At 46.5% G+C, this 13,367-nt stretch overlaps 1 protein-coding gene across 9 annotated transcripts in view; it reads right to left on the minus strand.

Annotated features, from left to right (window-relative positions):
* LOC105285057 (SH3 and multiple ankyrin repeat domains protein 3) overlaps positions 1 to 13,367 on the minus strand; it is a 121,846-nt gene that overhangs the window by 67,608 nt on the left and 40,871 nt on the right. For all 9 annotated transcript variants that reach the window (XM_011349001.2, XM_011348996.2, XM_011348993.2 and 6 more), the window contains exon 2: positions 905 to 966. The gene's annotated coding sequence lies outside the window, so the exon portion shown is untranslated. The remainder of the gene's footprint in view (positions 1 to 904; positions 967 to 13,367) is intronic.

A 13,367-nucleotide genomic window follows, 5' to 3' on the forward strand; every position in this document is an offset into this window, starting at 1 on the left:
AGAGGAGTGAATCAACATGGAGGTTGGAGGGACTCGGAAGAGTGAACCAAAAATGGAGGTTGGGAGGGACTCAAGTCGAGTGAACCGACGATTTGGAGACATTCGGGGACGAATGTAATGTCAGGCTGGCCGAGCTGTAAGATCTGGAAAGATAGTCGAGACTGACAGGTCGTATAGAGGATCGGAATGAAAACAAGTTGATCGCAACAGTAGGAGTATTGGCCGTACAGCCTAAGACCTAGGCGTGTGAACCAGGGATCCCGGAGAGTTCGAGTTCAAATCTAAGGCAGTCTCCTAGTTATTTTTCGCCTCTTACAAAGGATTTGCGTAACGCGGACGCACATTAACGAGCAGTCGCACAATCTGCGGCAATGACAGTTGGCTCGCTAGTGGGCTGTCCCAGTTTCCGACGGAAAAAGAGAAACGATTGCGTTACTATCCGTTTACACAAAGGGCGAGATCGGGCGCGCGCGTACGAGGCAGGCCGGTTTCAGGTGGGTGGCGATACTCCATAATGTATAGAACGCGATTTCCATATCGGCCGCCAAGTGGCAACGAGCCTTTCTCGGCTACCTCGCGCTCGATATATCGTGTAAATTTCATGCGCTTTTCACCGCATCTCACTCGCGAAGAAGCAGCGATATATCCGGCAAAAAAGAGAGGGTCAGGGTCGTAACGCAGACCAGACTGATCGACAAATACGTGCGTGCACGAAGGAAACGCGGACTGCGGATAAAAACGGGATGCACCGTTACGTTTTCGTCGTCGGCGCGAATTCGTAGAAAAACGATCGCGATCCTACCCCGATCCCCCGATAAATCGATACCACCGACGGCGCGCAGCGTGCGCGTCATAAATAATTTATCTCGCAGCCTGGTGCATTAAGGAGAGGGGATTTACTCACCATAATCGGAGCGCGATCTCGCCGCTCGAATGCAGAAGAAGGTGATCCGCCGACCGCAGCATCTGCAACCAGAGAGAAAAATTTCTTTCAGCCGTGCTAATTCACCGTTAGATCTATCGGACGATATGCTTCCGGCATAGGGACCGCATGCGCGGACACGATCGCCAATTGGGAGAGGAAGGAAGGAAAGAAAGACAGAAAGAACGCATGAGAGAGGAAGGAAGAAAACGAGATCGGAATATCGGAAAATATCGTAAATTTTCGATCGTGAAGACATGGACGCGGTAAAACTGGAATTCTTCGCGCAAGGAAAGCGCGCTACTCCGCGCCTCGCCTTCGTCAATAAAATCGTGGAAAGGACGACGCTGACCTCCGCATGGTGCAGCGCAAGAGAAAAAGGACAGAGAGAGGAAGAGAGAAACGACGATTCCCTACGGCCCGAGACTCTGCACCACCCCGAGTTGTTACCGTAGGGATATTTTCGCGGGGAAATAGTCTCGCAGCGTGTCTTCCCGCGAGGTTATCTCCACCTCGAGGTCATTGAAGATCGCATAAATAAAGTGCAATTCAAGAAACGAGCGCGCTCTGTTCGCCAGGGGGGCCGGTAGAGAAAAACTATACTGCACGGGGTGGCGGCGCGGGATGGGAGGCGTAGAAAGGATCGAATGGGATCCAGATTCCTGGTCCCAACGTGTCTCGAGCGAATATGAGGCGCCCATATCGCGATTCTCGTCTCGTAAACGACGCGAATACCTAAACTCTCATGGAATATCGATATCCTGATACTTTCGTTGCGAACAGCAATCCCCGTTTGCTGATATATAATTTATTAATTATCACTCTTTACCAACGTCTCGGAGTAACAGAAGAATCGTGCCCGAAAAGAATCTTTTGTCTGACGGCTCTTTCCTGACGGAGCACAGCGTGCGTGCCGAACGAGATCAAACCGGCCGACTTTTTTTCCGGGAACCATTCGGGAATCGTGCAGAAAATCGTAGTTTGTATCGTCGGCTCCAGCAACCGGCATTACCGTCGTCTATTTTTCTCCTCTGAAAATTCTCAAGTTCAGACTGCACCGTGCTATCGCTCGTTCGCAGCCACGAATTAGCACACTGTAATTTGACCGCGGCGCGTATTAACCTTCTTATCGTTCGACGAGGAAATAAACTGATCGCCGCCGTTTCGCGTTGCTTTCGCAAGATTTGTTAACGTAACATCACGCAAATCTATGTACATGACGTTAAGCGATCCCAAGACAACGACGAGAAGAAGCGTGCGAAAAATACGTTCGACATCCTATTGCGCTTTTTGGCTCCGCGTTATTACTTCTTTCGCCACGTAGCAATTTGGATCCGCGTTCGCACGATCGTTAAAGATCAGCTTTACGGCAGTCTCGTTCGGGAATCTGACGGCTCTCTCGCGAAATTAACGCGTTGAATGGAAGCGCGCGATTGCACGTAAAACTTCGGTTATACCACCGGTTATCGACGATAAGTTTGAAGGGACGCCCTCGAGAAAATTACGATTTAGTTGACGCGTAACGCGCGTTACACGATACGATCATTATCGTCGCGGACTTTCCTCGGCCATTAAATTCGCGCGACAGCGACGTAACGTTATAAAATCAAAGGAGAGTGAACAGCCGCGAGGGATAGGCGACGTACATAATAGTGTCGGGTGATAAGAAGATAAGAGCTTTAGGAGCGCGCATACCGGGTGTCAGGTTTTCATATCACATGCCTAGTTGGGTAACCTTAGATTACGGCCGGTGATACTTATGGGAACTGACGCAGGCTCAACTTTGTAGACGCTAGACTTAAATGCGCACGTTGGAACAACGGAGCAAGGAAGGAAACAGTATAATCCGTTATCAATCTCACGAGGCAACATGTGTACGCGATTATTGATACGAAGCAAGTCTCGTTCTAACAAGTAGCGAACTGTATCTTCTGGCCGAAAGGAGGGCAAGACCGAAATCATTTTCGCGAGTGTCTTTACTGCCAAAGTATAGAGACAATGATGGGTTGTTGGCCCTTGCAAATGGATTCAGAGCTCGTGGTGCTGCAACGCGAGCCCATAAGATCCCCGTTATTCCGGCACATATGCAGATCCTCATTATCGTCGTTGTTATTATTGCGGTTCGATCCGAATGCACCGTGCAACAATAGCCGCGCATACAAGGCAACACACGTCGCGCAGTAACTTCAATTTCAAATTAGCATACACACGAGCGGAGACCTCATCAGCCCGCTTACGGTATTAAAGTTTACGATAGGAATAAAAAGAACTGCAGACAATGATCGCTTGAAAGTCCGTCTGCCGAATGTGATAATCGATAATCGCTCGCAAGAGTGCTTCAATAATTAAGCAACTTAAGTCAGCTGACAAATCCGTGACGTGGTTACCGCGAGAGGGGATTGGCCTACATTGTGATCTGCATCGATCACGTCGTATTTCTGCATTGTACACGCGTATAGGTACGTGCACCCACAGAAAAGATTTCTGGACTTAATGCTATTACTCTTTAATCTATCATAAAATAAGATCGCTATAGCGACAATCATATTTATTATTGAAAAGAAGCATATTTTAATCTTGAATAGAAAATTCGAAAATCTAGATTCAAATAATCTTCGTGCTATCCCATTAATTTTCTCAGAAGGATTTAGATACAAATTTGTAGCAAGTTCAAAATATTCTTCATTTAAGAATATTGTGAGATCTAAAAGACATCTTATTCTATTCTTCTAAGAGAATTTGTAGAATCTGCACAAAACGGCCAATATGTATGTGTTGCAATCGAAAATCGGGAAAGTGTTTCTGTTATTTACAATGAATAAGTGCAATACTCTACAAGAAATATTAAAAGGTATGGAAATGTCTTATCTCGAATTTTATTTCTCAAGTAAGTATATTGTATATACTTACATTTCCATATCTTTTAATATTTCTTGTAGAGTATTGCACTTATTCATTGTAAATAACAGAAACACTTTCCCGATTTTCGATCGCAACACATAAATATTGGCCGTTTTATCGGAATAAAGGACGCAGAAGCGCCGAGTCGACGAGCGACTGTGAGAAAATGATGCGTCGACATGGACAAAGCCTACTATAAAGTGGCGCTAATATCAAATTATTCTACGTACAAGAATATATAAGCATAAATTTGTACATGTTACTCTTGTCTGAAGACAGTAAGACAATGTTATTTAATTCGAGAGAGAAGAATAGAAATTACTGATTTAAATAAAAAATTGTTTTATTTTCATATTTTTTATACTTGTAATACGATTAAATTAGTCAAGAATATTTTTCGTCTGGTTATCAGAAATCCTTTCTGAGGGTGTGTAGCGTTGCAATACTTTTTACGAATACCTACATACCTAGATACCTACAGGAAATACATATGAATTTTACACATTAACATACATCCTTGTAATCCAAGTAGAGCGATAATCTGACACGGTGCATAAACCTGCAGACCGCGTCTCCCGGCTGTACGCGATCACGGTACACCGCGCATCTCCGCGCCGATAAACGACAGGAACGACAACACGACGAAGACGAAGACGAGCGAGTACGGTAGCGTGTAAAACGCGGGCGCGCTTATCCGTGGCGCAGGGAGATTTAATCTGATCGGCTATTATATACGTGACGTACAATAACGTCCGCTCGCTCGCGCGCAGCGTTCGCCGAGAGAGCAAATAGAGACGTTCTCGAGCGTGCAACCACGTTGCTCGTGCGATGCAAAATCGATACTTTCCCCCATCGTGCCGAGCCGAGCCGAGTCGAGCGGGGCAGCCCTCGCGCTGACCTATCGGGCGCATCGGGTAACTGGGTGAACCCGTAGGAAGGCGATAATAAATTAATCTTCTAGTTATCGTGCATATGAGCGTATGACTGGCCCGCGACGTTGCTGCGCGCATGCAGCAGGTAGTACGCTCGATCGGCCGACACGAGGTCCTTCGCGGCCACCCTCCTTCCTTTTCAGATCGAAACGCAAAGCGCGAAATAAGCGAGTCCGCTGTTCCCTGCAATTTACGTGGGAAAATTGTTTATCGTATGCGCGGCGCGTCCATCATCATCAGCAGCAGCACAAGCGCGCACAGCCGACGTTACGATCTCCCCGCCACCTCTTCTTTTTCCGTTCGAAATTAGCTAATAATTGCAGCCTGTCCCTGATTTATGTGTGTACACTTTTCGAAATCGCCTCAATCACGCGAGACCTCGAAACGTCCGTAACGACGACGCTTAAACAGCCACACGCGCGAGCGATTGCAAGTATGCCGCGCGTGTTCTTGCGATCGGAAAAACGAGAGGACGGTATGTACGCTGGAATTGCCATTTTACGGTATCGGCTATTCCGAATCACGCGTGCCCATTATCCGAAATTGATAGCTGATACGGACGCACGTCGACGCGTTACCTACGCCGTTGGACGCAAGATACGCTCATGCTCGTGAAGGCGCATTCACACGTGCACGAGACGTTAATCTGGTGGAGATACAAGAGAGAGAGAGAGAGAGAGAAAGAGAGGAGGGAGGGGAGAATGGCCATAAGGGAGCATGGGGGTGCGCATGCAGCTCGAAACTGGCTATAAATAGGAATACAAGCGCGTTACTTCCCCTTAATCCGAAGAAATTGCGCGATATCGCGCTGCTCGCGCGCGAGTTCGGGACCGGTTTCCGCTACCAGCGCATTTCCGAAGGCGCGTCCTTTCCCGTCTTTTAATGCGCTCTTAATGAAGCGGTTCCCACGAATATCCTAATTACCGCGAGATTATTGCGCGACGTGTGTGCGTGTCGTTAAACACCGGAACCTATTTCCTCAACGGCCGAGCGCACGGTAATTGATTGTAAAATTAAGCGCAAAGGCGAACGTCTTGATACCCCATAAGAATCCGCTAATTGTCGCACGACGATGGGACCGAGGTGTGCGAAATCGACGCCAATCTTCGAGGAACGATTAAAACTTTGCCGCGATCAATCACGAAGGCGGATCTCTTTTTCTCTTCCCTCCGTTAATCGCATTCCGTCACGCGCCGGTCGCAAACCAGATACGCGTTGCACGCAACATACCTGTACGACAGCACGCGGCGTTTGTCTTGCGGATTTACTAATTCGGCACGACCGAGTGAAAGGGACCGGTCAAATTATATCGCTGATAGTCATAACCTGTTGTTAAGTGCGCGCATTCGACGAGAGACCGCTGCTCGAGTCGCAAACGGTAATACGATGTATGATCGTAATGCGATATTAAGTATAATATACGATTCACAAGTTAACGACGGTGCAATTTGCAATCAGTCTCCAGCGAGCTTAAACAAAGAAGCGCGCCTGACTGGCATTGCGAATTGAGACGCGCGATCCTTCGAGATACGTTTATTTCACGCGAAAGCGAAAATGTTCAAGTAACTTGAAGGATCGGGCCTCTCCAAACACTTTTAGTCCTTTGACAATATCTAATTTCCTCGCTCACAGTAATCCCAACAATACAGGGTGTCCCGGGTTTTAACCGACAAACTGCGGGAGCATATTCTACTAGTGGAAATAAGAAAAAATTCTTATATCGAGTTTGCTTAGAAATGCTTTATTACAAAGTTATAAACCAATATTGAAAAGAAATATCAGATAAGTAACAACGGATTTTTTCACAAAAATAAAAATTATCTACGCAATGATTTAGTGACGCATTTCAAAATGTCGTCCTTGCACATCGATACAAGCTAGACATCGACGTAGTACAGAATTTGTTACGGTACGACATTCCTGAAAATTTTGTTGCATCTCAGTAACTGAATTAGTAATTCGTTGCTTTAAATCTTCAAGCGAGATTACTTCTGTACTGTAAATTTTATTTTTTAAAGTTGCCCATAAATAAAAATCAAGAGGCGTTAAATCGGGCGATCTTGGAGGCCAGAAAACCGGTCCTCCTCGACCAATCCACCTATGAGCATAATGTTCGTCTAACCAGTTTCTAACTTGTCTAGCACAGTGCGATGGACAACCGTCTAACTGCATCCAGCTGTTTTGGCGAAACTGCAGTGGCACATTTTCCATCAAAATTGGTACATGTGAATACACGTAACATAAACATCTTCGACCTTGCAAATTCTACACTACGTTCCGTTGTTACTTATCTCATATTTCTTTTCAATATTGGTTTACAACTTTGTAATAAAGCATTTCTAAGCAAACTCGATATACGAATTTTTTCTTATTTCCACTAGTAGAATATGCTCCCGCAGTTTGTCGGTTAAAACCCGGGACACCCTGTATAACAGTTACACGGCGCACACGATGATCTCGCCTAATTAAATATTATTCCTGCGTGCAACATGCAACTCATCGCCCCGCCGAGCACCTCCGACTTTGACACGATATTTTCACCATTAATAATTTATACACGGCGTTTCGATGTTGCGCCCCGTGGCGCAGTGGGGCGCACGAGGGAGGCGTTTGCGATATCTGTCGATAGTCTCATAGTTCGCATCCGCATTATTACGCGTATCGGAACGTAGATCTGCGCGAGATAAACCCGAACGACGGACGGAGAGAGAGAGAGAGAGAGAGAGAGAGAGAACTCTCGCGAGATTAATGGAGCCAACCAACTGACTCGCAACGATAGGTCGAGGTTCTCAACACTTTCACCGAATAATACGTCGACACGTAACGGTCGCTAATTGCTTCTCGTAATTTTAATTAATCCGTGTCGCGACACGAGATGTGCCGTGCAGGAAGACGGAAATTCTCGCGGGCACTGCGACCTGCAAGAAAGGCGTGAATAAGTGATACTTCCACGCGCGTTGCGTCTTCCGCATCCGAAGATTCATCTCGCGCACTTGGAGTAAACAAGCTGCCGCGGCCTCCCATAATGCCCCCCGATATTTCATTCGCGATTGCACGTACAACCAACACCATCACGCGATCGTGCGTATTATTAGTTATGGAATTTTTCATCTGTCATCACGGCGGAGTTACGCTGCCACGTGAACTTTATCGCCCCATTGTCGCCGGTAAACTTATAATCATAATAAAGCATTTTCGGAAGGTAACCAGAGAAACTGTATCACGAACGAATTAAGTTACACGTAAAATAATTGCTCTCTTTTGACATCGGCAGTTATTATATGTAACGTAAAAGATATGGATATCACCGATTGATAAATGGAACACATGATTATGGTGGGGAAGCAGCGTTCATACACGTAAACTCTCCCGAAATGTTGAGAAGAAAAGGAAACTGTTTACGTTGTATGCATGGTATGCATCTCATGGGAACGTTAAATCACGGTTTCTCTCGCGAGAGACAATAGCGCGGAGAAGAGAAGAAAAAGGTGCGGAGCCGCTCGCGAAAAGGGTCCAATACCCTTTTTCTTTTATGGTCTATTTCATGAGGATCCCACGCTTACGCGCGCACGCGATTGCCTAATTCTCCCAAAGGGACTCTCGTCGGTTTCGAAAATCCAGCCGATAAAATATAGAGGATTTCCCCGATTCGCGCGACGCGTTGATCGATGAGATTATAACGAGAAACTATCGCTCGAAGCGAACCACTCTATCGTCGTTATCTTTAGTCCGGAGCTATACTTTAGCTATACTTTAACGTAAGAGAAACTATCGATCTAGATTTACTGCCGCGGTAACTCCGGATCTAGCCGACACCGATCTAACGCGCGCCGATAGTAATCAATTACCGCGATCAAAACCGCACTTCTCGTTAATCTCGTCCATCCGGATTTGTGTCCGATATTCAATAATACGTTGGCGCGCGAAAGAACATTTTATCGCAGAAACGAGAGACTGAAATTTTTCATAAAGTTCCAAAGTTATCGCGCGCACCAGAATCAATGAAACGTTTCGCGATAACGCACCTGATTTATAAATCGATCCGACAGGAATCGATATATCCGATCTCGCGAATCGGTCGCCGATTGGACGTGGGTTACCGCCCTGCCCACCGCTTTATGCGTGGTCCACGCTTCGGGCGCGCAAGTTCGAGTGGGTTACACCACACGCTTTCTTCGTTGACCCACCGCGAGACTGGATTGGCATCGAAAGAGAAAGAGAAACAGAGAACGAGAGATACTGAGGGGGGACGGAGGGACCAGCGTTATAAAGTCGGGTATGCGCGCTGTTTTATGCCGGCGAGAGCTCTCGCGCACGCAACGCGATGCCGCTCTCGCACTTTTACGTAACACAAGCTCCCCGCTCTCGTAAGGAGCGAGTTCGCGCTTTCGAAGAGGCGGCGGCGCTCGGTGGGCGAACGTCATCGAAACGCCGTGCCGTGCGCGAATCGGAATAATCAATTTCTATTCTTCCTGCTTTTTCGCCTGACAGATTCGACGCACTCACGCTTGCGTAATAAATCTCTTTTGTCCAACGCGGAGATCTCGTATGCGACGCGCGGTGATATCACGCGGCTTCGATGCCGCATAAACAACGAACCGTGTTCGTTATTAAGCGCGCGATGACGCGTAATGTCTCGTTAAATATGTAACTTCTTTATCAGAGATCTCGGGCGTGCTCGAGACCGCGAACCGCCACCGCCCCGTCTGTATGTTAATTGCGCAAAGTGAAATTTCGCCAGAAGGCGTTGCTTTTTTTTATCTTCCTCTAATTTTACATTTGCCACGGCGATAGAACCACGAGACTTTTCCCTCTTGCAAAATTTCATCCTGTCGATGGTCCATAAAAAGAGGAAACTGTTTTCGCAATATGCAATATTCTTTTCACAAGACTACGAGCAAAGTTATGAAACTGCCTCGCTCGGACACATAATAAAAAATGCGTTAAAAGCCACGGCGGCACTGAGACGAGCGTCAGAAACGCGCGAGAGCGTATAAATCCCGGCGTTGACGCGCACATCTCGCGCCGTGCATTTCCGACCATTGTGCACCCGCTGCTCCGGCTTTTTTCTCGCCCTCGAGCGAGCGACGCTTCTCCGCCGCGTAATTGGGAAGTTTCCGAGAGATTCGTCGCGCTCGTTCGTTCGTTCGTTCGTCCGATCGATCGATCGATCGATACTGCGGCGGCGTCGGCATTGCGGCCTGCACAAGAACCTTGGAATTCCGCGGATTCCTGCGGTACCGTTTGGCGCACCCTGCGTGTACACTCCACACACGGGAGGAGCTTCTTTCGACACTACGCGCCGGTCTTTCAGGGTCAATGGCGTAGACGAGGGGGAGCTTCGTACCCTGGAGACTCGTGGATGATCCCGATTCACATCGGTGGAGAACAAGATATATTCGTGTCATCGTTTCTTTTTATCGCGTCGTCGCATAAAAATTTCATCACATGAACGTTGGGCCACAGATAAGCGCATCGATGTCTGATAAATATCGTACGGTGAATTCAGTGCTGGCTTAAGTTGGACACGTGTACATACGACACGAGACCCGATACACCAGTTGATTCTCGAATCGTATCAGTAATTTCCGTCGTGGCCATTAACGACGCAATTTTCGCCGCAGTTATTAACGATAGTTTCGAGTACGGGCAATTCTAGATTAGCCTCAAGGACCCCTAAGGCCACCACTTACGCTATTGACTTTGGATATCGTGGTCTCACAAGGAAAGGTTTTTAGGTGTTACACTCGGATTATCAAAAATTTTTTGCAAGCAGGTAGGGAGGTCCCCAAATAGAAGAAAAAACATAAAAGTAGCGGCCCAAATGCATATTTGCGCGCTACGTGCGCAATTTTCGATGTTAGGTTAATTACTCAAAAATGCTATTTCCAATCGAATTCTTTACATTTTTTATTTCACCTAATGCACAACGCTTTAAAAAGAAATTAAAACTGAAAGAATTAAAAACCTCCCTTGACCAGATCTTTTATGCCCTCGTTATGGATTCTGATCAAATCTATTTAAAGTCGCATACAATAAATCACGCAGAAAGAGCAAACTACGATTTGCGCAATGTACGATTATTCCAAATTGTGTGCATTGGCAGTTGCAGTAAAAAATTAAAAAAGTTACGATGCAAATACCATTTTTGAGCAATGGGCCTTTTATACGCACTGTGCTCGCGCGGCACGAGATTACATTAGACGCTCGTTTTTCTAAACACACACACAAGTACACACACGCACACAGAAGTACGTACGCGCACACGCACAAAAGTATTCAAAGCAATATAAATGTGCATTAGGTGAAATAAAAAATGTAAAGAATTCGATTGGAAATAGCATTTTTGAGTAATTAACCTAACATCGAAAATTGCGCACGTAGCGCGCAAATATGCATTTGGGCCGCTACTTTTATGTTTTTTCTTCTATTTGGGGACCTCCCTACCTGCATGCAAAAAATTCTTGAAATCCGAGTGTAACACCTAAAAACCTTCCCTTGTCAGCCACGCAGGCCCGCGCGTGTACACATATCTTTAATATCTTCGCGGCGAATCGACATTCATTAGGATGCATTGGCATTCTTTCTAGCCGCGCACACCGCGAGGAGGGAACAAGCGGATAATGGTAGGATCTCTTCCTCGTACGGTCTTAACGACCAAGGAGCCTACTATCCCGCGCATCCTCAACGTCCTGCCATTGTGCTTCCGCCGATTAGCCACGAACAACGACTGATGGCTCGAGTTACCATTTCGCAAACGGACATCCGTATAAATCAGATTGCTATCGCAGGAGTAATAATAACGTACCTTAAAAACCAAACCAACGTTTCGCGAGCAAGAGTGACATGATCGCATCTACGTAAATTCCATGAAAATAAAAAGTCACTCGTATTAAGTGAGAAACATGGTCACTTGATGATCTCGAGCACAAGCCGCGGAGAACGCGTGATTTTTACGGAGCCGCGTAACAAATCGTCGGTATGCAGAAATAAATCGATTCATCGCGTTCGCGCGGCAACAAGAAGAAAAGGAAGCGCGCGAGTACTGCTGATGCTGCTGCTGTTGCTGCATCGGTGCGGATGACGTCAGCGGTGACGATTGATTAGGCGGAAATAAGCACCGAGGAGTCCATATAACCCCGCATTAGCCTAATGACCGCGAACGCAGGTGATCTGGTGATCTACGATCGATGCTCTCTGTCTCTCTCTCTCTCTCTCTCTCTCTCTCGCTTACTCTCTCGGGCGGCGAGGTATCCGCGGCGGATCCTACGGATAATCGCCATGGGATCACGGTCACGGATCCTGAGCTCGCGCTCTCATCGTGTACGCGTGTTTCGCGAGATAACAAGTTGCTTGCTCCTCTCGCGAGGCGCGTACGTACGCGCCTGTTTATTCAAAGTTAAAAGGGGGAAGGGGAGAAAGAAGAGCGGTGGGCCGATAAGGTAATTTATATTCCGCGCTAAATACACCGAGCCGTTTTCTTCGGCCGCTAGTCTAGTAAACGGAGTAATGACGTTGCTTGATAAAGAACCTTAATCAAGCCCGCGGATGATAAAGCGGGCTTAACGAAGATGTAAGCGCGGCGATTAACCGCGCCGGGAAAATCCCAGCTGTCGGTTATCGGGATATTGATGCGCGTTTCATTGCGTCTACTGGCCGCGTATTTGTTTTTCATGCGTCTGTCTGTCTGTCTGTCTGCCTGCCTGCCTGTCCGTCCGTCTGTCACACACGACCGTCTGATCGCTAGAGAACGGTCCGCAATATTCTGAAATAATTTTCCTGCAGTATAAACCAGTCTGTTTTTGGAAACGGCTGCACGCGTGAATCACGAATTAGGGCAAGTTCCACAAACATCGGTAACCAGAGATTTAGATTACCTATCTTTTTCTACATTATTATCTAAGAAGAGACAGAAAATCGATTAATCTCTGGTTAGCAGTTTGTGGAACTGGCCCTTACAGTCACAATACTCTAGTGTTTTACAAATTTTATTTTTACAATTATGCAGATACATTACAATATTTGTGCGATTAAACTGATTTCGTACTGATTGCTTTGGCAAGGCAGAGTTGTTTGAAATTCGATGCACAATGTCGTTAACCCAGAAATAAGGTAGCCGATAATTAATAATAGCTATGTTAATGCATTCTAATGCATACAGCAGACGCAGATTTACACGCGGGACGCTTTGCGCACGATCGATTATTAATTAAATGCTCGTAATGACGATCGTTGCAACATTTGAAGACGTACGTGCGTTTCTGTAGCGATTAATCGGCTTTGCGAAGCACGCAGCAGCGTGCAACGAATGCATTCCGCAAATTATGTACGCCACATCCGCGTAATGCTATTTATCGCTCGTCCCTGACAACACGATGACACGAATCGCTACGTATATCGTCTTAAAAACAACGATCGGCCATGGCCGTCCATTAATCGATCTTATTTAAACCGTAGACTATTTTTACGACAATATAATCGCGCCTGCAGATGCCTGATAAATAATAATGCATATATCCGACTCCCCTGAAATCGATGAGCGTACGAAGACACAAAGCATCTCCCGAAATAAACAAGCCGGGAGAGATTCAATTAAGGTGCACGAGCGAGTG

The sequence above is a fragment of the Ooceraea biroi genome, chromosome 12, assembly GCF_003672135.1.
Source record: "Ooceraea biroi isolate clonal line C1 chromosome 12, Obir_v5.4, whole genome shotgun sequence".
Classification (NCBI taxonomy): Eukaryota; Metazoa; Arthropoda; class Insecta; order Hymenoptera; family Formicidae; genus Ooceraea; species Ooceraea biroi.